General features: G+C 40.8%; 1 long non-coding RNA gene across 1 annotated transcript in view; it reads right to left on the reverse strand.

The window, feature by feature from the left end:
* LOC144079142 (uncharacterized) overlaps positions 1–27,213 on the reverse strand; it is a 90,472-nt gene that overhangs the window by 54,396 nt on the left and 8,863 nt on the right. Inside the window, exons 3-6 of the long non-coding RNA XR_013301436.1 lie at positions 23,881–23,942; positions 21,899–21,981; positions 3,131–3,230; positions 2,802–2,884 (exon numbers count right to left, since the gene is read on the reverse strand). This is a non-coding gene — a long non-coding RNA (uncharacterized LOC144079142). The remainder of the gene's footprint in view (positions 1–2,801; positions 2,885–3,130; positions 3,231–21,898; positions 21,982–23,880; positions 23,943–27,213) is intronic.

The following is a 27,213-nucleotide window of genomic DNA, read 5'->3' on the forward strand; positions in this document are numbered from 1 at the left end:
AAACAAAAAGGCGGAAAAAAAATTGGCTGCCACAACGTTCCCGCGTAATTATTTGTGCGGGTGAACAATGCGGACGACGACAACAACGGGAGGAGACTTAATCCCACGGCTTTCGGGCGACAGCCACGTTGACGTCTAAGCTGACGCTTTGTGCGCCGACGCACGCTTTTTACGCGGGAAATCCGACGGTTGTCGTCGACGCCGGAGGGTCGGCTGCTTTTGGGCGGGAAACTTTGGCGACGGAATGTTCCAATGGCCATTTTGGGGGGGCTTCGAGGTCCGAGTTGCCCAGAAAAAAAATGTACCGAAAAGGGGAAAAAATAGCACGTTGGAATGGCCCAATTTAAGCAACGGCAACCACTTCTCCACCGAACTATTTTCAAAATTGAACCCACCCCGAATATGCAACCTCCACAAAGTAAAACCATAACCCGGGATTGAACCCTCGACCCCGAGCCGTCAAGCCTCCCCGCCAACCACTGCGACACCGGACTACTTTCAATATCGAACCCTCGAGAAAAAAAAAAAAACTATCCAGAATATGCAAACTCTAAACAGTAATGCCATAACCCGGGATTGAACCCTCGACCCCGAACCGTGAAGCCGACACGCCAACCACTCCTCTACCGGACTATTTTCAATATCGAACCCACCCAGAACATGCCAACTCCACAGAGTAACACCGTAACCCGGGATTGAACCCTCGACCTCAAACCGTCAAGCCTTCCCGCCAACCACTCCGCCAACCACTCCTCCACCGCGTCCCCTCACCAACAACATAATAGATTGCAAATCTAAATTCCGCTCTCCTCCACCGGACTATTTTCAATATCGAACTCACCCAGTACATGCCAACCCCACAGAGCAACACCCAAACCCGATATTGAACCCCCGACCCCTACCCGTCAAGCCTCCTCGCCAACCACGCCATCACCGCGTCCTCACATCAACAAACACAATAGATCGCAAATCACCAAAATTACACTCTCCTCCACCGGACTATTTTCAATATCGAACCCACCCAGTACATGCCAACCCCATACAGTAACACCCTAACCCGGGATTGAACCCCCGACCCTGAACCGTCAAGCCTCCCCGCCAACCACCCCACCCCACCCCCGGACTATTTTCAATATCGAACCCTCCCTCAAAAAAAAAACACCCAGAACATGCCATCTCCACACAGCAACACCCTAACCCGGGATCGAACCCTGGAGCCCTACCCGTCAAGCCTCCCCACAACCCACTCAACCACCGCGTCCCCACATCAACAAACACAATAGATCGCAAATCACCAAAATTCCACTCTCCCCCACCAGACTATTTTCAATATCGAACCCACCCAGTACATGCCAACCCCATACAGTAAACACCCTAACCCGGGATCAAACCCCCGACCCCTACCCGTCAAGCCTCCCCACCAACCACTCCACCACCGTGTCCCCACATCAACAACACAATAAATCGCAAATCACCAAAATTCCACCATATACACCCCCCTCCCCCCAACATTTATCCGCAACCAGCGCGCGAAACAAGCTAACACACCAGCGACCACCACTGACTGCCACACGCGCACAACATCTCTTAATGTGTGAATAGAATTTCCCTTCCTGGCCGCTTTTGGTAGCTCAAACATCTTGCTTACAGCAGCAAGGTCTGATCCGGGCATTACGGGCCAAACACATCAGTCGCCTCACACACGCCTCACACACACGCTTCACACGCGCTTCACACACGCCACACACGTGCCACACGCTAGGCTTCTTCTGCCACACAAGTAAATTATCAAAAGTGTGTTTGAAAGTGAATGAAGGGTGACTCCTCCTCCCCCCCCTTTTCTCCCTCTCCGTCTCTCTCTCTCTCTCGCCCGCTTTGACACCTCGTCTCCCCCCTCCTCCCCCCTTTCCTTCTCCCCCCCTCACGTTTCTGGGCGAGGTGATAACTGCCGGTAATAGGATTAACATTGATTTCTTTGCGCGAGAACAGAGATGTGCCGGTTGCAGCTATTTATTGAACTGCCAGCTTTGAACTATGAAAAGTGACTGCGAGGAAAAAAGACCTAATGCGCCATCTTGAAAAAGAAAAAAAAAAAGAAAAAGAAAAGGGGGGGGGGGGCTTATGCTTGCTTTGCTGCAATATTCTTTCTTTTTTTCCCTGCTTTATTTTTATTCTTCCTCCTCCTCCACTGTCTTCCTCTTTTTATTTTTTTGTTGTTGTTGTTGCCGCGGCGGCGGGATAAAAGAGTAAATCGGCGGCGGTGTTCTATAAGCGCTGGTAATGACTTTATTTATTTATTGCGTGACTCCCGAGTCGCCTGACAAAAAAAAGTATTAAATGTCTTTTGTCCATGCCATAGAAGTATCGCGACATGATATGCCGGATTTTTGGCTGAGTGGGAAAAAGGGAAAATCATTGAGAAGTGGGATTTTTGAGGGGGCGTTAACGTGCGTTCAAGTGGGGATAATGAAATGGGAAACAATGGGGTTTGTTAGCTTCGAAGTTTTGAAGAACATTATGTTTAAAAAAGGACATAATGAGCTAGTAGTGGTTAGAAAGGGAAAAAAACACAAGTCGTAGTTGAGTATGACTCAAATTATGGGGAAAAAATTGCGGTCTATACTCCGGATAATACGCTTGTCATATAAAAGGGTGATTTTAACGAACAGAAATATTTTTTAAAAAACTCCTAAATTCCCTTTTTGAGTTGTGCAGAAGCAAAATATTTAAAAAAAAATGTATTTTACATACTAAATAATTTTAAAAAATATATTTTAGATAAAATAATAAAAGGTACTCACCCATCCGATGCAATTTGGGAACCAGAAGAGCAGGAAACAGGAAGTAGGCCAAAAAAACGGAGGCTTTCATGAAACCTTACAAACTAAAAGTGGGTAAAAAAAGCAAAGAAATGACATTATTTTTGTGGATTATAATTTTGTAATGACGTCTAGAAATGTGCATTGTTGCTATAAATAAAATGTCAAAAACAAAATGGCATTTTTATATTTGAAGATTTAAGATTTGAATTCAGCTGTTTTGTGTTATTTGAAAAAAATCCTGTTTAAAAAAAATACGCGTGTGAGTAAAAATCTGGAATATTTTGAACTTGGTTAGTTAGCATCGTTACCATTTGACTAATGGAGGCTAATTGGCGCCATTGATTGGTCCATTGACTTGTTTGGTTTCCTCCAAGTGGCCTTGGGAAAGATGTCAGCAATGATACGGAGCTGGAAAAAAAATGGAATTATGATTAGAAATGAGGATTCAAATTCATCTGCATGAATGTTATTGATTGGTTTATAACAGTGGCTAAAATGAGTGCATAATAATATTAAGAAGAATGCAGAAAATGCAACTAAAAATGGGAAGATCCTAAATATAAAAAGTCACTTTTTACTCAATTCCACCCAGTATTGTTTCAAAATGTCAGCCATAATCATGCCAAATTCAACGAGTGACCCAAAACAAACTCTTTGGCAGCCATTGATAACGACGTATCTTTTTGTTCGCTTTTAAATCTTGAAAGTCTAACGTCAAAGTGAATATGAAAATAAATAGAAATGAATGTGGGAAAAAATAAAAGTGAATGTGGGAAAACAGTTAGAAGTGAATATGGGAAAAAATGTAAAGTGAATATGGGAAAAAATTAGAAGTGAATATGGGAAAAAAATAAAAGTGAATATGGGAAAGAAATTTTAAGTGAATATGGGAAAAAAAATTAAAGTGAATATGGGAAAAAATATAAGTGAATATGGGAAAAAAATTAAAAGTGAATATGGGAAAGAAATTTCAAGTGAATATGGGAAAAAAATTTAAGTGAATATGGGGAAAAAATTAAAAGTGAATATGGGAAAAGAATTTAAGTGAATATGGGAAAAAAATTTAAAGTGAATATGGGAAAACAAATTAGAAGTGAATATGGGGAAAAAATAGAAGTGAATATGGAAAAAAAAAAAAAGTGAATATGGGAAATAAATTTTAAGTGAATATGGGAAAAAATTAAGTGAATATGGGAAAAAAAATGATGTGAATATGGGAAATAAATTAAAAGTGAATATGAGAAAAAAAATTGAAGGGAATATGGGGAAAAAAATTAAAAATGAATATGGGAAAAAAATAGAAGTGAATATGGGAAAAAATTTAAAGTGAATATGAGAAAAAGTGAATATCGAAAAATAATTAGAAGTGAAGTGATTATGGGAGAAAGATAAAACTGAATATGGTAAAAAAAATTAAAAGTGACAAATGAATGAACAAGTCAAAAAAATCTATTAAAATCGTACATTTGGAGCATAATTCCGTTTAATTTCCCCCTTATTCTACCAATTTCATTCCAAAACATAACCTCCCAATGCGTATTTTCCCAAAATATTACATCTCTTAAAAAAACACACAACTACCCTTAGGCTTCCATTTTTGCCTCATAGTTTAACCTTAAAAAATTGCTTCACATCCAATCGGAACAAATTCGACGTCTAAGAGCATCAATGGCGGACAATGACTACCAACAGCCCCGCCCCCTTTAATGTCCCCTGACAAAACACAGTCAGTGTTTGCCTGAGTGTGTAAACTCATCTATAACATACACACACACTCACACACACTCAGTCAATACACCCCCCCTCCCTCTGTGTGTTTTGGGGGTGGGGGGTGTTAACAAAACCCCCATTAGCAACTGGTGCTTGATGCTAAAGAGAGATTTATGCGTGGAAATGATTTATTTATTCAAGCAGAGGCGGAGAGATCATTAACCTCCGTGGGGGCCCCGGGGACAAAGCGGAGACCCCCCCCCCAAAAAAAAGAGAGGCCCCCCACGCGTCAGTCGGTGAGCAGGGGGGGGAGTCGGGATGTCAACGCTCTCGTCGGATTGGTTGTCATGTTTTATTTGGAGCAAAAATGGATTGTTGTCTGTTATGGATGGAGAAAGATGTCCAATTTATTCACGGGGGGAAAAATGAACATTTGCCTTTTGTAGAGGTTTATATATCTTTTTTAAAAATAATTTAAGCAATACTTTAGCTAATGTTAAACATTGTAGCACCCTGTTAGTTCATTTTAAACAGTGTAGCTTTTGAGCTAATATGAAACATTGTAGCACCACTTTAAGCCAACATTAAATATTTTAGCACACTTAAGCTAAGTTTCAAACACTGTAACACCAGTTTAGCTCATTTTAAATATTGTAGCAAGACTTTCGCCAATATTAAACATTGTAGCACCACATTAGCTATTTTTTGAAACATATTACTACTTTAGCTAATTGAAAACATTGTAGTACCAATGTTATTGGCTATTTTGTAAACGTTATAGTACTACTTTAGCTTGGTTTAAACATTGTAGCATCAATTGAGCTAGTTTTAAACATTGTAGAACCACTTTAGCTACTATTTGTAAATGGTATATCATTAGTTTAGCTCATTTTAAACATTGTAGCATCAGTTAAGCTAATTTTAAACATTGTAGCACCACTTTAGCTAATTTTAAACATTGTATGTTCTACAATGTTTAAAATTTGCTAAAGTCTAGCTATTTTTGTAAACATTATAGTACTACTTTAGCTCATTTTAAACATTTTAGCATCAACTGAGCTAGTTTTAAACATTGTAGAACCACTTTAGCTATTGTTTTAAACATTACAGTTCTACTTTAGCTAGTTTTAAACATTGTAGCATCTAATGAGCTAGTTTTAATCATTGTAGCACCATTTATGCTATTTTTGTAAACATTATAGTACTACCTTAGCTCGTTTTAAACATTGTAGCATCAATTGAGCTAACTTTACATATTGTAGCACCACTTTAGGTCATTTTAAACATTGTAGCTTCTACAATGTTTCAAATTTGCTTAAGTCTAGCTAGTTTTTAAACGTTATAGTACTACTTTAGCTAGTTGTAAACATTAAAGCACCACTTTAGCTATTTTTGTAAACATTATAGTACTACTTTAGCTCATTTTAAACATTGTAGCATCAATTGAGCTAGTTTTAAACATTGCAGCACCACGTTAGCTATTTTTGTAAACGTTGTAGTACTACTTTAGCTCATTTTAAACATTTTAGCACCACTTTATCTGGCACCCCACCAGGCTTATAAAACTCTCCCAATAAACCCATCCGGTAAAATTCCCACAACTGTTAGCTTAAACTCCCTTTTTAAAAACCAAAACAAGATTCTCGGAATTCAGGTGGACGTAACCGCGGCGTCTCAAGTCCCCGAAAGCCCAAATTGAACAGGAAGTGGCCCGTATTTGCCGGAAGCCCGGGGGAATTGACCCAAATCAGCCCCAATCAGGAACGGGTACCCTCGACAGATGGGCCACGCTAAACGGCCGCGAAAAAAAGGGGGGGCGCCGGGGCCCGTTCGGCACCGCTGACAGCTTTAATTTCATTTGACGTGCCGCTTCGCCGCACGGGGGTGGGGAGGGGGGGGCGTCGGGGGAGGTCTTTAGCGACGGCGGCGTTCCGACCTTATCAAGCAAACACTTGAGAGCGCAACAAATCAAGGCTTTTATTGAGGGTAATAAACTTGAGCTTGCAATTGGAGATGAAGAGTTCAGATTTACGAGCGGGTGTCACATAATGGCGGACCCCCCCAGCCCCCCCCCCCCCCCCCCCCCCGGCCCCCCCGTTCCCCTCCCAGATGGCGGCTTATATTAACATCTAAATATGTGCTTACAACAACTATTTACGCGGCGGCGCATGATGATGAGCGCTGCCCAAAAAAATCAAACCAGTCGTTTCAACTTGATTAAAATGGAGCGCAGGGGCGAAAAACGCCATTGATGGTGGCGTCCGTCAATGGCGTTTGTTTTGTCTCGTCGACGAAAAAGATGCTCTTATGGGTTCGAGTCAGGGATGTCACCATGCGGATTGCAGGTTTTAAAGATGACAGAAGCGGGTTTTTGGTTTTAAAAATTACAGATTTTTTTTAATCCGGTGAGAATAATTAAAACGTATGAAATGACTGATAATATTTTTAGTATTGATGTTTTGTTAGGCCAGTCAAAATGATAGGAAGTCCAGCGCCGTCAATGGCACAGAGATATTTTGGGTCACTTTTTGGGTGTTTTGGGGGACTTCCATGTCACTTCTGGTGAAATTTGGGTCACTTCCGGTGAAATTTGGGTCACTTTTGATGAAATTTGGGTCACTTCCGGTAAAATTTGGGTCACTTCTGGTGAAATTTGGGTCACTTGTTGTGAAATTTGGGTCACTTTCTGTAAAATTTGGGTCACTTCCGGTTGATTTCAAGGGACTTTCCGGGATGCTTTTTGTCCGTTTTTTTGTTTTTTTGCTGGTTTTTAGGCATTTCCAGGTGACTTCCTGTTGGTTTTGGGACACTTGCAGGTGACTTCCTGTTGATTTTGGGACACTTGCAGGTGACTTCCTGTTGATTTTGGGACATTTACATGTGACTTCTTGTTGGTTTTTGTCCGTTGTTTGTTTTTTTTGCTGGTTTTTAGAAATTTCCAGGTGACTTCCTGTTGGTTTTGGGACATTTGTAGGCGACTTCCTGTTGATTTTGGGACATTTACATGTGACTTCTTGTTGGTTTTTGTCCGTTGTTTGTTTTTTTGCTGGTTTTTAGAAATTTCCAGGTGACTTCGTGTTGGTTTTGGGACATTTGTAGGCGACTTCCTGTTGATTTTGGGACATTTGCAGGTGACTTCCTGTTGATTTTGGGAAATTTGCAGGTGACTTCCTGTTGATTTGGGGGCATTTGCAGGTGACTTCCTGTTGTTTTTGAGGCATTTGCAGGTGACTTCCTGTTGTTTTTGGGCCATTTCCAGGTCATTTCCTGTTGGTTTTGGGACATTTGCAGGTAACTGTTTTGGGACAGATCTGATTCCCATCACTCAAAACCAAGCCCCAAATTTTCCCGCCCTTTCTCCCAAAAAGTGCGACTGGTAGTCCGCGAAATACACTCCGTGGTGGCGTTTTATCCCGGCGTAAAAAAGACGTGGGCTTTTGGAGCGGTGCCACCTGTCGGCCGACAAAGAGCCCTTTGAACGGCGACGAGTGGTCTCCCGCCTGGAGGCGTAACCTTTCTCCCGCCTCTTGAAAAAAAGAAAAAAAAGGCGCCGGCGCCCTTCCGATTGAGCCGTCGCCGCCGTTGGCTTCCGCCGCGCCGCGCCGCTTTATCGGCCAGCCGAGGAGAAATTGCCCGGGTTCTGCGCCGGCCCTGATTGCGCTATCGGAGGCGTCAGGGAGGCTCTTCATAAAGGCGAGGGCGCCGGGGGCCCGGGAGGGAGGACGAGGGAGGGGGGGCGCGTTTAACGGGACGGCCGCCCCCCCCCCCCCTCGATGCGGCCGGGCGGCGGCGGCGACGCAGTTCAGGGTCGCCGCTTGGCACGCCGCCGCCGCCTCTTTCCGACAAGGGGAAGGGGGGGCCCCCCTCGTCAAGGTTTGTTTGTTCATCCTCGACCCGGCGCCCCCGTCGCCCCCGTCGCCGCCGCCGCCGCCGCCCACCTCTGTGCCCTCGCCACGCCATATTGCTCCCGCATCGTGCCAAGCGGTTCTGAATGCGCCCCAACTTCATTTAGGAAATGACAAAACTGTTTGGCTGTGACCTGCGCTAGCTCGCTTGCTAGCTCGCCCCCATTTTGAGGGGGCGGGGCTTTGTTACCTCCGCCAGGGCCAGATGTACTCCTCTGATTGCCATTGCTTACTTTGGTGGATTTTGGTAAAAAAAAACGGGGAAGCGAAAACTGTTGTTTTCACGTTTGGGAAATCATATTTGCATATGTAAAGACCCACATTTTAACGGGGCGCTCGTTGAATTAATCGGACGCCGTTGACGTCTCTGGGCGTCCAATCGGTTTTGACGGGGTGGCGCGGGATGAACGTTCGTTTTGTTTTGTTAGGGGGGAAAAAGAAGGAAAGAAATGCACTAAAATCAACGAGAAAGGGTTCCGAATGTAAAGGAATTCATTCATTTTCTGAAAAAGAGTCGCAGGGGGTGCTGGAGGCTTTCCCAGCCAACTACAGGCACCAGGCGGGGCACATGAGTGGCCGGCCAATCGGAGGGATCAAGGAAACAAACAATCAGTCACTCATAGTTAGGGACAATTTGGCATAGAATTAGCCTAGCTTGCATGTTTTGGGGATGTGGGAGGAAACCAGGGTACCTGGAGAAAACCCACACAAGCCCGGGGAGAACATGCAAAGTTCAAAAAATTAATTGGAAAAAATGAATTCTGATCGCAGGGCTCAAGGAGACAAACAACCAATCCCTTTAGCATCCAATTAGCCTAGCCTACATGTTTTGGGGTGTGTTAGGAAACCGGAGTACCCGGAGAAAACCCACGCAAGCCCGGGGAGAACATGCAAACTCCACACAGTGAGGACCAAGCCAAGATAGAACCCTCGACCCCAAAACTGTGAGGCTGACGCCATAACCCACTGGTGTCAAAGTGGCGGGCCAGGGGCCAAATCTGGCCCGCCGCATCATTGTGTGCGGCCCGAGAAAGTCAATGATGAGTGCCCACTTTCTGTTTTAGGATCAAATTATAATGAAGAGTATAGATGTATATTGCATTTCCGGATTTTACCCCTTTTAAATCAATCATTGTCATTTTTTAATCCATTTTTTGTGTTTTTAGTTCAAAAATCATTTTGTAAAATCTAAAAATATATAAAAAAAAGCTAAAATAAACATTGTTTTAGATCTATAGAAAACGGAATATTCAGGGCTTTTAATCCAGTTCTTTTAATCCATTTATTTAAAAAAAATCTGAATATTATATCTAAAATGGTCCGACACCCTTGCTTTAAAATGACTTGAAATTTTTCCCAGACAAATCGGAAGTCCATCGCCGAAGGAGCGCAAAGCGGGCCGACGGTCCGATCCCCGTCGATCCCCCCCGTCCGTCCGCACGTGCGGCAACGGCGGCTTTGATCGACTTCGGGGGGTCTCAAGGTCGGCGCACCACGCAATTCCGAAGCGGAAATCCCGGGGTGTTATCGGCGTGACCTTCGGGGGGCGCCGATAAGTTTGTGAGGCAACAAACGCCACCGCCAATCTTTTCTTTCCACGCTGCCGTTTGTTGGAATTGTTTGAAAGGCGTCGCCTTTGATGCTTTTTTGTATTTTTCCGCTATATTGACCAGATAAAAAAAAAAAAAAAAGAATAATAATAAAAGGATGTTGGCACTGAAAGTGGCGAGTGGGAATTTGCGGGTTAAACTATGGATTGCAGGCAGGTTATGATTCGATAACATTTTTTATCTTGGTTTTGGTGAAGCGGCTTCGCAAAGCAAGGTTATTCGCTACTCCAGGAATTCCATTACAATTCATTTCTATTATATACATTTTCATATCATGTTTTCTGTTTATTTATGTTATTGTTCCAGGATTTATTTTTTAATTTAATGTTCTACATTGAGTGTTTTTTTTAATTAATATTTTTTTGAATTAGTACGTATACAATACTGTAAATAATATTTATATTTACACCAGTGAGAAAAAGTATTATTAAAGTTAAGAACAGGATAGTATACATAATAATAATAATATTAGTCAAAATCAAGTAACAAGATGGTATACATAATAATAGTGAACAAAATAATCCATAATTGTAAAACGTTTTTTGAGGGTTTAAAATCATTCATTTTCTGAACCACTTATCCTCACAAGGGTCACGGGGGTTCTGGATTCTATCCAAGCCAACTACAAGCAGCAGGTAGGACACACCCTGAATCGGTTGTCAGCCAATTGCAGGGCACAAAGACACAAACGACCAAAAGCTCATAGCTAGGAACAAGTTAGCATACAATTAGCCCAGCGTGCATCTTTTGGGGATGTGGGAGGAAAACGGAGTACCCGGAGAAAAACCACACAATCTCAGGGAGAAGGTGCAAGGGAGGGAACTGGAGTACCCGGAGAAAACCGGAGTACCCGGAGAAAAACCACAATCTTGGGGAGACGATGCAAGGGAGGAAACCGGAGTACCTGGAGAAAACCCACCTAATCTCAGGGAGAAGGTGCAAGGGAGGAAACTGGAGTACCGGGAGAAAACCTTCACAATCTCTGAGATCGTGCGAGGGAGCAAACCGGACTACCCAAAGAAAACCGGAGTACCCAGAGAAAAAACACAATCTCGGGGAAAAGATGCAAGGGAGGGAACCGGAGTACCCGGAGAAAACCCTCACAATCTCAGGGAGATTGTGCGAGGGAGGAAACCGGACTACCCAAAGAAAACCGGAGTACCCAGAGAAAAAACACGCAATCTCAGGGAGAAGATGCAAAGGAGGGAACCGGAGTACCCGGAGAAAACCCACACAATCTCAGGGAGATTGTGCGAGGGAGGAAACCAGAGTACCCAAAGAAAACCGGAGTATCTGGGGAAAACCCACACAATCTTGAGGAGAACGTGCAAGGGAGGAAACCGGATTACCCGGAGAAAAACCACGCAATCTCAGGGGAGAAGATGCAAGGGAAGAAACCGGACTACCCAGAAAAAAACCCACACTATCTCGGGGAGAACATGCAAACTTCCAACTTCAAACTCCACAGAGGTGGACCGACCTGGATTTGAACGCAGGACCCCAGAGCTGCGAGGCCGACGTGCTAACCACTCATCCACCATGCCACCTTAAAAAAAAAAAAAATCTAAACAAATAGCCACGTTCAGGGGTCTTGATAGCGCTCGTGTAAGCGTGGGATTTAAATAAAATAAAAACGAGAGGCGGGGGTCTGCCGCAAAGAGAAGGGGGGATTGGGGGGGGGGGTCTTTGAGCAGAATGTCAAGGAGGTGCGACGGTGACAGCTGATTTATCCAATTCATTTGGGCCATTACTTTTCATTAAAGATCAAATGCAATGGGTACTTAGTGGCTAAGAGGCCTTTGGGGAGCTGAATGGCGGCGAAGAAAGAAGATTAAACTTTACATTCACACCCAAATTTCATTCCAAAGTCATCAAAAGGCATAATGGGGCCGGGGCGCCTTGATTGAAATGAAATTACCATATTTTTAATCTTAATTTTCCACACTGTTTATCTGACAGTGTCAATATAAAACACAAACAGATCATGAAACGCCGCTATATTGACACGACAATCACGGGCGCCGCAGACCGCCGTGATTAAAGCGCTGGAACCTTTGATTACATTTTCTTGGCTGACATTACAAATGACACGCCGCCGCCGCCACCGCCGCCGCCCGGACTCGCCGCCGACGCTCGCCAAATGAGCCCATCCATCACGGACGGGGACGCCCGGGCCGGCTCCGCCCACCCCCGCCAGGGCGGCGCGCTTTCTACGGGTGATTCACGACGACCACGCCGGCCGCCGCTAATGACGCCCAAACGGGTGGGGTCTTAGCTTTGGAAGAAAAAAAATTGAGCCCCCCGCCTCGTAAGGAAGCGGCGGCGTAACCGTCCCCAACGAATGCCCCCCCCCATTTAACCGGACGCCGTTTATGATGGCTTTTTAAGAGGCTCATCAATTAGCCTCGACTGTGGCCGTTTGGTGGATTTGCTCAGGGAAAAAGAAAAGATAGGGGGCGGAGCTAAAGTCGTGAAGATGCTAAGGGTGTCCTTACTTTAGGGGGAGGAGCCTGGACAAGTATTGCCCATGCATTTCGGTTGGCGAGGTGTTCTGAAAAGGGCACCGTAACTTAAGAGTGCAAGGAGGCGGAGCTAAAGATGCGGATATGAAGATGCGAAGGGTCTCTTTACTTTAGGGGAGGAGCCTGGACAAATATCACCCGTGCAGATTCGTTGGAGAGGCACCGTACTTTAAGAATGCAGGGGGGCGGAGCTAAAGTTGCGGCGATGAAGATGCTAAGGGTCTCCTTACTTTAGGGGGAGGAGCCCGGACAAGTATTGCCCGTGCAGGGTGTTCCAAAAAGGGCACTGTAACTTAAGGTTTACAATGCAGGAGGGCGGAGCTAAAGTTGCGGATATGAAGATGTGAAAAAGGGTCTCCTTACTTTAGGGGGAGGAGCCTGGACAAGTATTGCCTGTACAGGGTGTTCCGAAAAGGGCATCGTAACTTAAGGTCTACAATGCAATGGGGGCGGAGCTAAAGTTGCGGAGATGACGCTAAGGGTCTCCTTACTTTAGGGGGAGGAGCCTAGGCAAGTATAGCCCGTGCAGGATGTTGCGAAAAGTGAACCGTAACTTAAGGTCTCCGTAAGAGTCTCCAAAACAAACAAACAAACAAACAGTCACCTGAAATAAACAGGAAATGACCCAGATTTGCCTCAAAATGAACAGGAAGTGACCCAAAAATGCTCTAAAACCAGTAGAAAATGATCCATAATGTACAAAAAGTCAGAATGTTCAGAAACGTACCAGACAAGATAGAAAATCAGATATTAACTCGTAAGAGTCTCCAAAACAAACAAAAAGTCACCTAAAATAAACAGGAAGTGACCCAAATTTGCCTCAAAACGCACAAGAAATCACCCAGAAATGCTCTCAAACAAGTATTACAAAAAGTCACTCCACAAAGTCAAAAAAAAATCTACCCTAGTTAACCCAAAATCAACATTAAGTTGCCCATATCCCCCCTAAAATGATTACCCAAAATTCTCTGTCTAAAAGCGACTCAAAATCAACACGCAAGTGACTCAGCAGTTTCCCAAAAACACACAGGAAGTGACCTAAAAATCCACAATTAGCTCATTGCTAGTCTTAGTCACATTATCTTGTTCCTTTTTTCGAAAACAAACAAACTTTCATTGGTCCCTCCCAGTCAAAATGGATTGAACCAATCACATTGCGGAGAAGTTTGACCCAAAATGGATACGCATGGACCCCAATCTTTGTCCACAAATGGCATTTTGGATGTATTTTTCCGGGCCTCCGCCAAAAAAAAAGCGTAGAAGAAGAAGGAATCTCTTCTTTGTGAGTCCCATTCAGCGCCATTTGTCGTCCTTTTGTGGTCTTAATTATGTGGCGGAGTCGGATAACACAAGTTCTCCACTCGGCCATTATTCCGCCGCACAAAAAAAGGAGCGAGAAACGGCGCGCGCACACAAGAAAGCTGATCACTTTGGAATTAGCAAACATGATACCAAGTAAGAAGAAGAAGAAGAAGAAAAAGAAAAAGAGGAGGAGGAGGAGAAGAAGGGGGGGAATCATTAATACCGTCAGGGATTAGAGGCGGTGATTAAAGGCGAGCTTGCAGCGTATGCAAATGAGCGATAGGCATTTATCAGCGGCGGGCCCAGCTGTCTTAGCGCGCGTGCTTTTTGCCTGATTACAAACGGCTTCAACTTGCCGCCTTTTCTCAACAGGCACGTTGGGGGGCAGCCGTGGGGGACGTGAAGGAGGGCCGTGAGGGCCGTGAGGGCCCGCCCCCAAACCAATATTTTTCTCTATTGCGTCGTGTCAACCACTTCATGTCAAAAGAGACATGAAGCGGTGATAGAAACAATAAAGAAAGGAATATGGATGCAGTCATCCCTCCATTATCGTGGTTCATGTTAAGACAAGGGTGTCAGACTCGGGTTGTTTCGCGGGCCGCTTTAACGTCAACTTGATTTCATGCGGGCCGGACCATTTTAGATATAATATTTAGATTTTTTTTTTAATAAATGGATTAAAAGAACTGGATTAAAAGCTCTGAATATTCCGTTTTTTATAGATCGAAAACAATGTTTATTTGTGCTTTTTTTAAATATATTTTTAGATTTTACAAAACGATTTCTGAACTAAAAGAGAGAATTTAATAATCTGCGATATTCAAGGGATTGCTGTACTTAGTTATTTAATACTTATTTATTATGAAATTAATTAATTATTTTTTTTAATTACCCCAGAAAAAAATCTGCCATGTAGTGAAGCCCCGATATTTGAGGGATTACTGTACTTAGTTATTTAATATTGTTGATTGTTTATTGTTATTTATTAAATTAATTTATATAAATTATTTTTTAATTACCCCAGAAAAAAACGCCATGTAGTGAAGCCGCGATATTCGAGGGATTACTGTACTTAGTTATTTATTACTTATTTATTGATTGTTTATTGTTATTTATTAAATTAATTTATGTATATTAATTTATTTATTTTTTGAAATTACCGCAGAAAAAAAATCTGCCATGTTGTGAAGCCGTAATATTCGAGGGATTACTGTATATATATTTACATGGGGAAGTGGTTAGCTCGTCGGCCTCGCAGTTCTGGGCTCGCGGGTTTGATTTCAACTGGGTTCTCACTGTGTGGAGTTTGCGTGTTCTCCCCGGGCTAGCGTGGGATTTCTCCGGGTACTCCGGTTTCCTCCCACGTCCCCAAAAAAAACATGAATGCTAGGCTAATTGGATGCTAAATAGTTCCTAGGTGGATTGTTTGTCTCCTTGTGCCCTGTGATTGGCTGCCCACAGTTAAGAAAATGAATGAATAATTTTTTGAATGATCGATATTGATGAAAAAATATAATTCAGGCGCATTTAGAAAATTTTAAGGGTTTTTCCGACAGTTCAAATGATTTTAAAGAAATATTTTGCCTTTTTTTGAATGAGGGAAAATTGAAATACACCAACAAAGGCTCGCGTGGGTTTTCTCTGGGTACTCTACTTTCCTCCCACATCCCCAAAACATGCATGCTAACCTAATTGGATGCTAAATTATCTTTAGCTATGAGCTATTAGTCATTTGTCTCCTTGTGCCCTGTGATTGGTTGAGCTGGGACAGGCTCCAGCACCCCCCTACGACAAATTAGCGTTTAAGAAAATGAATATATATTCATATGCGAACCCATTGTAGCCACCTTAAATCTATATTCTTTGCTTTTCCGTTTCTTCGCCTTTTTCTTTTAAAAAAAAAAATCCCTTTTTGTTCCATTTTTCGCCTTGAAAAGGCTTCCATTCAATTCAATCGTTTGTGGACATTTTTTGAATATTTCTATCACACTTTTTTTTTGAAGCGTGCGCCCACACAGCCCATAATATTGTAAAGAGCGCACGCACGCGGGGGGGACGGGGGACGGGTTTGGGGGGGCCATTAGTGATCCAAAGCGCTGATTGAATGGAGCGCATTGTGCCAAAGAAGGCATGTAATTGAAATATCCATAGCCCAGATAACATTGACTCTAAACGATAGCAAAAAAAAAAAGAAGAAGAAGAAGTAGGAGAGTCGGCGGCAGTGGCTCGCCTTGAACGCAGCGCAGCGCAGCGTCTGAATGGAGCGGCAGGAGAAAAACCCTGAAAAGGCCTATTGTTGCTGCCGGAGGCGACCAATCTCTCAAGGACATCTAATTAATAGACAACAGCTGAGGCCGCCCGCCCGAACGCCCGCCAATCATATTCATTCGCCTCTTGGACGCAATGTCTGGTTTATTTACGTATGGATGCGCTTTGCATTCGACTTGAAGGTCTTTTTTTTAAAAAAAGAATGGCCATGTTTTTTGTTTGTTTGTTGTTGGGGTTGTTTTGCGGATTTATTGATTTTTGGAAACTGTTTTTCGGATTAATTTGTTTTATGGGGTTGTTTTATGATTTTTGTTGTTGTTTTTTGTAGTTTTTTTTTTGGTTCGTTTTACAAATTCATTTTTTTTTTGGGTTGTTTTTTTAATTCGTTATTTTTTTAAACTGTTTTTTAAATTAGTTTCTTTACTGGGGTTGGGGTTGTTTTATGATTTTTTTCTTAGTTTTTAATTTTTCTTTCCTCGAGTTGTTTTTTGAATTAATTTTTGGGGTTCATTTTACAACTTCATTTATTTTTGGGGTTGTTTTTTTAATTAATTATTTATGAAAACTTGTTTTTCAAATGAATTTATTTTCTAGGCGTTTTTTTTCTTTGTTTAGAATTTTTTTTCTCGGGTTGTTTTTTGAATAATTTTTTAGGGTTCGTTTTACAAATTCATTTATCTTTGGGGTTGTTTTTTGAATTCATTATTTTTTTAAACCTTTTTTCCTTTATTTGTAATTTTTTTTCCTCGGGTTGTTTTTGGATTTTTTTTCTTAGTTTTTCAAATTAATTTAATTTTGGAGTTGTTTTTATAAAGTATGTATTTTAAAAAACTAGTTTTCAAATCAATTTATTTTCTGGGATTCTGTTTTAAATGTTTTCCTTTATTTGTAATTTTTTTTCCTCGGGTTCTTTTTTGAATTATTTTTTTTCTCTCTATTTTTTTTTAAATTATTGGGTAGTTTGTTGACTTATTTTGGAAACTCCATTTTTCAAATTAATTTATTTCCTGGGGTTATTTTGTGAATTATTTTTTTCTTTGTTTTTTACCAATAAATTATTTGAATGATTTTCATTCCCTTGGCTTGTGTGGGTTTTTTCCGGGTACTCCAATTTCCTCCACATCCCCACAACATGCAAGCTAGGCTAATTGTATGCTAAATTATCCTTCGCTATGAGTGATTGGTTTTTTTTCTCTCTTCGTGCCCTGCAATTGGCTGACCACCAATTTCCCCTGCCTGGTGCCCATAGTTAACTTGGATAGGCTCCAGCACCCCCCGCGACCCTTGTGTTGATAAGCCGTTCCCAAAATGAATGAATGAAGTTTTCTAGGGACAGTTTTCCACCGAACGCCCCCCCCCACAACGACCCTTATTCGACCCCTTTGGTGAAAAAGTACAAGTTGATGGCGTCCGCCTTCCGATTGGCCGAGGTTTGCCCGCCATCTTTTGCGCCTTCATTTTTTCCTTAATATCCCTTCATAGAGACGCCGGTCCATCGATCGGGAGGCTCCGAAAAATATCGACGCGCCGATGCTATAATAGCCGCATTTAGCCACGGCGAAAATGCCAAATCGATGGCGCTGTTTAAACATGTCACATTTGCGGCCCCGCCCCCTCGCCGCCGACGGGCCCGTGTCCTCGGGCGCCGTCTCCGGATTCCCGCCGTCCTTTTGGCCGATCGATGAAGGGGCGCCGGCCGTGGAGTTAATGAGCGCGGGGGTCCCGCAGGGGCAGTCCATATTAAAGCTATTTGGCGGTTGACAGTGTGGCTCGCGACCCCGCTGATTGATACCCAAACGCTGCGTCGTCGTGAATAACAAAAAGCGGCGGTCAAAGGCAAAGGAACTCCAGGTTGACACCGTTGCTCTTTTTTGGTGGCTTTTGTCGGGGTGGACGGGATTGACGTTAGCCTAGCAATGTTGATCACAATCAAATAAGCGCCTTTTCAAAATAAAATTTCCATCTTATTATTTGGCTATCTTTATTTTTTTCAATTTAGTTTATTATTTATTGCATTCATTTTAGCATATACTATTTATTAATCACTCTTTTTATTTAAATTTCACAATACATTTTAAAATGTATTTGTTAAGTTATATATATTGACTGTATATAATTCTTTTATCATGTTTTAATTATTTGGCCATCTTTATTTTTCTATTTGGTTTATTATTTATTGCATATTTTCAAATAATTTTTAAGATATCCTATTATTCTTATAAAATGCATTTTTGAAGTTATATAAAAAATGACTGACATTTTGTTTCTAATTAACTTTTAATAAGTTTTAATTATTGGCCCATCTTTATTTTTCAATTTGGTTTATTATTTATTGCATATATTTAAATTATTTTAGCAAATACTATTTATTATTCACTCATTTTCTTTTTTATTAAAATTTTACAATACATTTTAAAATATATATATTGACAAATTTAGTTTATTATTTATTGCATATATTTAAATCATTTTAGCAAATACTATTTATTATTCACTCGAATTCATTAAAAATTTACAATACATTTTAAAATATATTTTTGAAGTTAAATATATATATATGTATATTGACTCTAATTTAGTTTATTATTTATTGCATATATTAAATCATTTTAGCAAATACTATTTATTATTCATTCATTTTTTATTTATTAAAAATTTACAATTCATTAAAAAATACATTTTTGAAGTCATATATATATATATGTATATATGTATATGTATATATATATGTATATATATATATATATGTATATATATATATACATACATATATATATATATATATATATACATATACATATATATATATATGTATGTGTATATATATATATATAGACTCTAATTTAGTTTATTATTTATATCTTCAAATTGTTTGACCATACATTATTAATTATTCAGTATACTTTTTTTGTTTATTTACATTTTATAAGCATTTTATTAAACTTTATTTTGACTGTAGTAAAACTCCAAAAAGCAATAATTTCATCAATATGCTATACTAAATTGTCTATCATAATTGCAAAGTTTCAGCAAAAATACGAATTGAAAAAAACAACCATGACTCAACCTTCCCATCATGCATCAGTGACAAAGGTCACCTCCCCCTTTTTTGCGCCAAAATAATAACAACAATTTGCTCTTCCGTTTTTTTTTTCCTTTCATTTTAACAACCGGCGGCGTCCGTTCGCGTGGCGAGTGACAAGGCCGCAGATTAAAGGCCGTGGGGGCACGGCCTCGTCTTTACGACGCCTCTCCGGAGACCAATCGCTTCTTTTCCCCGGGGCGTCGTGAGCCTTTTACGAGGTGCGCCGTCGTTAAACAAACTTTGCCCTTTTCTTGTCGTTATTAGGAGCAAATTGACACTTGTGAATACACATTTATTTACAAATGCCCGTAAGTCAAGTGCGGGGGGCAGTTCGGTGGATAAGTGGTTTGCGCGTGTCGGCCTCGCTGTTTTGGGGTCGTGGGTTCGATGCCAGGTGGCTCCTGACTGTGTGGAGTTTGCATGTTCTCCCCGGGCTTGTGTGGGTTTTCTCCGGGTACTTTGGTTTCCTCCCACATTGCCGGATAAACATGCATGCTAGGCTAATTGGATGCTAACTTGTTCCTAGCTATGAGCGATTGGTTGTTTGTCTCCTTGTGACCTGTGATTGGCTGGCCAGGGTGGCCCCTGCCTGGTGCCCATAGTTAGCTGGGATAGGCTCCAGCACCTCCCGCGACCCTTAAACTGTTCAGAAAATGAATGTATGAATAACAAAGCCAGTGGTGTAGTGGTTTGAGTGCGTGGGACTCGCAGTCCTGGGGTCATGGGTTCGATGCCAGGTCAGTTCAGTTATGCTTTTTTTGTTTATCTGTTGTTTATCTCCTTGTGCCCTGTGATTGGCTGGCCACCGATTAAGGGTGTCCCTCCCCCGTCTGGTGCCCGTAGTTAACGGAGATGGGCTCCAGCACCCCCCGCAACCCTTGTGAGGATGATCAGTTCAGAAAATGACTGAATACTATTTAAATAACAGATTAAACTTCGCCAAAATGGAACCTTCATGAATTCATTCATTTTCTTTAGCGCTTATCCTCACAAGGGTTGCGGGGGTGCCGGAGCATATCCCAGCCAACGACTGGGGACACCCTGAAATGGTCCCCAGCAAATCGCAGGGCACATGGAGACAGACAACCAATCGCTCATAGCTAGAGACACTAGCCTAGCATTAGCCTAGCATGCATGTTTTGGGGATGGATAGTCGGAACCCACCGGGGATCGAACCCTCGACCTCATAATTGTGAGACGCCCGTTCTTAACCAATCATTTGAATTTATCGTTGTTATTTTTTGCTCATCAAAAATACGGGCTAATTAATACACTAATAATCAAACTAGTGAGGAACGTCATATTTTGAGCATTTTTTGAAAAAAAAAAAAAAAAATTATCCGCTTTCTTTTGTCCGCGCAACTTCCCGCACCCGAATATTTTCCGCGGCGGCATCCTAAATCGCAGACGGGGCAAAAAGGGGGTCTTTTAAAAAATAAAAAAAGACGGGCTGGCTGACGAATGACAAAGTGAACTCCGACGCCTTCGCCTGGCACGACCCGCTAGTTTTTCGCCTCCCAAGAGTTTTTTTCCTTTTTTTTTTCCTTGCGCGTGCGTGCGGGAATCTTCTTAAAGCGCCCTCTTAATCTGATCTGCTCCGTGCGAGAGGGTGAAAGGATTTCCGGGGCTAAGAAAGCATTCATTGGCGTTTTTCCCCCCGTCGTCGTGCGCTTTGCATTTTGACACTTGCTGCCTCAGGAATATGACAAACTTGCTGCTTTGGCTTTTCTCGCTTTTTTTCGTGTTTTTTAGAGCCGGCTGTTTGTCGGCGAACGGCGTGCGAAGCAGTTGGGAAAAGGAACGAATACAAACGGGACTTTTACGATGAGTAGATGTCGGGGTGCGGCGATTGACTGCTGCTGACTAGTGTGCGGGAGGGGAAGTGCAGCCGCCTGTTGTTTATTGCTGGCAAAAAGGGAGAATCGTCCAATTTAATATCGCAATATATTGAGGAATCGATTTTTTTTTTAAACAGCTATACTTGCCGGGTTTTCCTTGGGAAACGTAAGCGTTAGCATGTCACGAAAGGGAATAGTTAAAGTGGAGAATTTTTTGTTTTTGTATGTTGGGATATGTTTGTTTTGTTTATTTTTTGTTGTTATTTGTGCACTTCCCTACTTTTATTATTTATTTATATATTTGAGAGTTACATATTTACTATCTATACATTTATTTCTTTATTTATTATTTATCTATTTATTATTTTTTTTTTTTATGTTTTTTTTTTTAATATGTATTATTTATCTATTTATTATTTATTTATTTGTTATTTATTTATTTGTTATTTATTATCTATTTATTATTTATTTGTTATTTATTCATTAATTTATTATTTATATATGTATTATTTATTTATATATTTATTATTTATTAAACATCTGTTAAGCTTTTGCCACGACGAAAAAGAGACAAAGAAAAACAGGAAATAAAAGAAAAAAAAATAAAGGGGTGCTCAAGCGTGACAAATTTGGACATTTTTGGAGGGGAGGGGCTTCACTTCCATTTTGGAAACAAAAAACGGACTATTTCTTTGAACCCTTTTTCAACCATCATGCCGGTAATATAAAATATGGATATGGATATAACAAACACGATAACGACATTTGTTTTGATGAGCCAAAATGGCCGCATTTTTAGCACGATCATAAGGACAATAACAATGAAAATGACTCACGATCCAGTCAGGGATGTCCTGATTCCGATTTCCGACATCCAATCCAATCCGATACGTTTTTCCGATTCCGATCCAATTTTGACCTGTAAAAAAAGCAAATATAAATCCCTCTGTTTGTCTTAAAGTCAATAAACGCATTCCTTTTTGATCTTCAACTGTAAAATCAAAAATAGGTGCCCGCACTTTCCCTCCCATCCACTAGCTGGCAGCTATTGGTTTGTTTTTGTTATTTGTGGACTTCCCTCCTTTTGTTTTGGACTACATTTTTATGAACTTAAAAAAAAAAAAGTTAATTATTAATAGCGTAAAAAAGACGCGATCATTGAGGGATGACTGTACTTAATTATTATTCATTACTTATTGATTGTTTATTGTTATTTATTGATTATTTTATGTCTATTTGTTTGTTGTTGTTATTTGTCTACTTTGCGGCGACGCTTTAAACCTCCTTTTGTATAATGACCATAAATCATTCAATTCAATTCAATATGTCGAGATTTTGTAACCTGAAACGTTCCCACAGAGAGAAATTCGTAAGTAGAGGTACGATTGGATGTAGCGTACGTAGCGTGTCCTACTTTGCGGCCAGTTAAGAGGCGGATCCCATTTTGACGGCGCCTTTTGTGTCCCGCCTTCTCGTCTCGGGACCAAAGCGCCTTTGCCAGACGTAATCAGCCCGGCACATTTTAATTGTAAGAAGAAGAAAAAGAAGAAGAAGAGGAAGAGGAAGATGAAGAGAGCTCTTCTTGTTTTGGCGCCTGACAAAAATCTGACAGTGGCTTTGCATGGCAAACGTGTTTAATGAAGGACTAATCCGGCCCGAGCGCATTACGGCGAGCTGTCACCCGCGCATTCTACCAATATTAACTTGCGTTTACATTATCATCCGCTGCTAATGCCGCAATATTTAGATTGCCGTTAACGCCGGGTCGTGTGCGGGAAATTTCTTTTAAAAAAGTGCGACGGGAAGCGGCCATTTGCCCGTTGGCTCTTTTTTATGGGGGCAGGTGGCATTTTTTTCCGAAAATTTTGCTGTGATTTGAGGGTGTTTGTGGTTAAAACGTGGGTTTTGTTTTAAAAATTCAAAGGGGACCTTGTCCTAGGTTTTTATATTAGATTTAAATCCTGTGGATTAAAGTATGGGAGGGGGGGATAAATATTTGAATGTTTTTTTTATTATTATTTTAATTTCATGGAGGTTTTTAAATATAAATAAATACAATTAAATATTTACCGGGATAAGATATAGGTCTTAATTTTTTTAAATTTAATTTTCAATGAAAAAAATATTATAATTAAGATATAATAAGGGAAGGTTTCCCTATTATAGAAGAAGCTGAAAATTACACATTTAAATATTAAAAACTGATTATTATCGTTTTGTTTTTTTTATTTTGCATATGTAAAAAATTGAAGATTAATACCGAATGGTCACTTATGTGCACATTTATATATTAGGTTTCCTTTTTTGGTATAAAATTGAAATTAAAAATATATATATATTAAAAAAATACGAATAGTAAGCATTTTTCAAAAATAAAATGGGTGGAAAAATATTTTCACACATACATATAATGATTAATGCGCACATATATAATAATATCCCAGAATAACCCCAACATTAATTAAATGAGAATTAAAAAAATGAGACTAAATAAAACTGAAAATGCAAAATATAAATATAAAATGCAAAATGGACTGTTTTTCCTTTAGAATGGCAAAGAAATATTCAATATTTTACCCGAAAAAACCCATTGAAAACCCACGCTGTCGCCAAAGTGGGAAGTGCGGCGCTATCGCTTTTCCGAGAGAGAGAGAGATCATAATATTGCGATCCGTCTTTAACCTTTCTAGCCCGGCGGATTATGCGTCAAAGTCTCCGTCGTCGGCGGTAATAACCATTATTATCGTCATTGTGGCGGGGGGGATTAGCCGCTGCTTTGAAAATCATTCCGAAAAGAGGAAGAAAAACTTTTACCTACTTAGCCACAGACGTCCGTTGATGTTCACCGGGAGACTTCCCGATTGGCCGGTCGTCATTTGCCTGAATAAAATCAAGGAGAAACCTCATTAAATGTCTTAGTTTAGGATTCGTTTCAATATCAGGAAGTGACCCAAATTGACAGGAAGTGATCCAACATTAAATGAAATATTTTAGGATTTGTTTGAAGGAAGTGACCTAAAATGAATGGGTAGTGACCTAAAATTAACAGGAAGTGACCTAAGACTAACAGTAAGTGACCAAAATTGAACAACAAGAGACCCAAAATGAACAGGAAGCAAACCAAATTGAACAGGAAGTGACCCAAAACTAAAAGGAAGTGACCAAAATGTACAGGAAGTGACCAAAATGAACAGCAAGAGACCCAAAACGAACAGGAAGTGACCCAAAATGAACAGGAAGCAAACCAAATTGAACAGGAAGTGACCCAAAACTAATAGGAAGTGACCCAAAATTAACAGGAAGCAAACCAAATTGAACAGGAAGCGACCCAAAATGAACAGGAAGCAAACCAAATTGAACAGGAGGTGACCCAAAACTAAAAGGAAGCGACCAAATTGTAACAGGAAGTGACCAAAATGAACAGAAAGTGACCAAAATGAACAGGAAGCGACCCAAATTGAACAGGAACTGACGCAAGTTGAACAGGAACTGACGCAAGTTGAACAGGAAGTGACCCAAAACTAACAGTAAGTGACCAAAATGAACAGGAAGTGACCCAAAATGAAAAGTGACGTAAGTTGAACAGGAAGTGACCCAATATGAATAGGAAGTATTGCATAGGACAATAAAGCAATTTTTCAAGAAGTTTTACACATTTTAGCCTTTATTTCAATATTTATCTTTGTACTTATAATATATTGACGAGAAAAAAAACACAATTGCCAAAATTAAGTCAAAATCCGCTTTTGTGATTTGCTCCAATCAACCTCTAAAGTTGTCTTTTAATTTGCACAGTGCTCGACTCGTCATTGACGCTGATACGAGTCCAATTTGTCGAGGCGGGGAGAAGGACGGCCGGTCGTAGGCTCCGCCTCTTTGGGCTACCGTGGCTGGGGCGAAGATGAGGAGGGGAGATGAAGAGGCCCAGATGGCATCTGTATTGTGGCTACGTCCAATCATCCGCTTCTTTTGTGGCCGCGCCTTTTTAAGAGCGCAGCTGCCGCAACCGCCGCAAATGCCGCGAATGCCGCCCTGCCGACCTGCCCGCTCCACTAAAAACACCCCCGATGCAAATTCTTGTTTTGTCTGCGTGGGATTTCATCAAAAAGCTTTGTCACCAACGGCGGGATAAAACACGCAAACAAAAGTGGACGCCAAAAATTCCATTCATTTCATTTTTGTTTTCAGAGTAAAATTGGGAAAAATTGTAAACAAGTTTATTTATTTATTCTACTTTCTGTATTGAATTAAAACAACAAGAAAAAGAAAACATGATTTCAAGAGAAGGATAAACAATTAAATTTCACATTTGAGGTTTTTAATTTAAACAAAAAAAATTAAATGCTCTTTCTTTTCATCTTTATAATTGTTTTTTGTATTGATTTAATGATTCAGTGGACGAGTGGTTTGAGCAGCGGCCTCGCAGTTTTGGGATCGAGGGTTCAATAACAAGTTTGGACCTTCCTGTGTGGACTTTGCATGTTCTCCACGGGCTTGCGTGGGTTTTCTGCAGGTACTCCACTTTCCTCCCACATCCCAGAAACATGCAAGTTAAGCTAATAGCGTGATAAATTGTCCCTAGCCATGAGGGATTGGTTGTGTGCTGCGATTGGCTGCTGGCAAGCAATTCAAGGTTCTGCTGAGGCTTGCGTGGGTTTTCTCCTGGTATTTCAGTTTCCTCCCCATCCTCAAAACATGAATGCTAGGATAATTGATCACTCTAAATTGTCCCTCGCTATGAATAATTGGTTGTTTGTCTCCTTGTGCTAATTGGGCGCTAAATTCTCCCTAGATTGGTGCCTGTAGTCGGCTGGGATAAGCTCCAGCATCCCCGCGACCCTTGTGAGAAGCAGTTTTTGAAAATGAATATAAAACTTGTTTGACTTGAGTACACGCGTGTTAGCATGCGGCTAGGTGCGGGCAAAATCACACTGCTACAGTAGTTTTGTTTACGTTTAGTTTACATTGTTTTACGGTTTTTACGTTGTTTTTAACGTTGTCTTTAACGTTGTCTTTAACGTTGTTTTGACGTTGTTTTGACGTTTTGTTTACATTATTGTTTACATGTTGTTTACATTATTGTTTGTTATTGTTTACGTTATTGTTTACGTTATTGTTTACGTTATTGTTTACGTTATCGTTTACATTATCGTTTACATTATTGTTTTTTACGTTATTGCTTACGTTATTGCTAACGTTATTGCTAACGTTATTGCTAACGTTATGGTTAACGTTATGGTTAACGTTATGGTTAACGTTATGGTTAACGTTATGGTTAACGTTATGGTTAACGTTAATGTTTTTTACGTTATTGTTTTTTACGTTATTGTTTACGTTATTGTTTTTTACGTTATTGTTTTTTACGTTACAGTTTACGTTATAGTTTACGTTATTTTTACGTTATTTTTACGTTATTTTTACGTTATTTTTACGTTATTGTTTTTTACGTTATTGTTTTTTACGTTATTGTTTTTTACGTTATTGTTTTTTACGTCATTGTTTTTTACGTCATTGTTTTTTACGTTACAGTTTACGTTATAGTTTACGTTATAGTTTACGTTATAGTTTACGTTATTTTTACGTTATTTTTACGTTATTGTTTTTTACGTTATTGTTTTTTACGTTATTGTTTTTTACGTTATTGTTTTTTACGTCATTGTTTTTTACGTCATTGTTTTTTACGTTATTGTTTTTTACGTTATTGTTTTTTACGTTACTGTTTACCTTTTCTTTACCTTTTGTTTCTCTTTTGTGTTTGTGTCTTTGAGTCAGTCAATCATCAAATGACACAAACGAGACAAAACTTTTGCCACATTTTTTTCCCGGGGTGAGGTCTGGCCGCCCCTGCGGGTATTCCCGCGCGGGATAAAGTCGAGGAGATGCTATCGTGGGCTAGCGGCTAAATGAGGGACGCTTCACGCGGCGTAATGACGGCCGGCCGATGCGTATCGGGCCGGAGAGAGAAACAAAAAGGCTGTTTATCGGGCACGAGGCCCCACATGGGGGCCCTATCGCGGGGGGAAATCGGCCGGGGGCGGCGGGGGGCCACGGTGGGGGGGTTCTTCTTCTTCTTCCTTTATCTGGAGGAGCGACACGTGGCATTCCGGCACGGCAACAGAAGCAGCACAAAAGACAAGTTTGTTTGGAAGAT

This window comes from Stigmatopora argus, chromosome 8, assembly GCF_051989625.1.
Source record: "Stigmatopora argus isolate UIUO_Sarg chromosome 8, RoL_Sarg_1.0, whole genome shotgun sequence".
NCBI classification, from domain to species: Eukaryota; Metazoa; Chordata; class Actinopteri; order Syngnathiformes; family Syngnathidae; genus Stigmatopora; species Stigmatopora argus.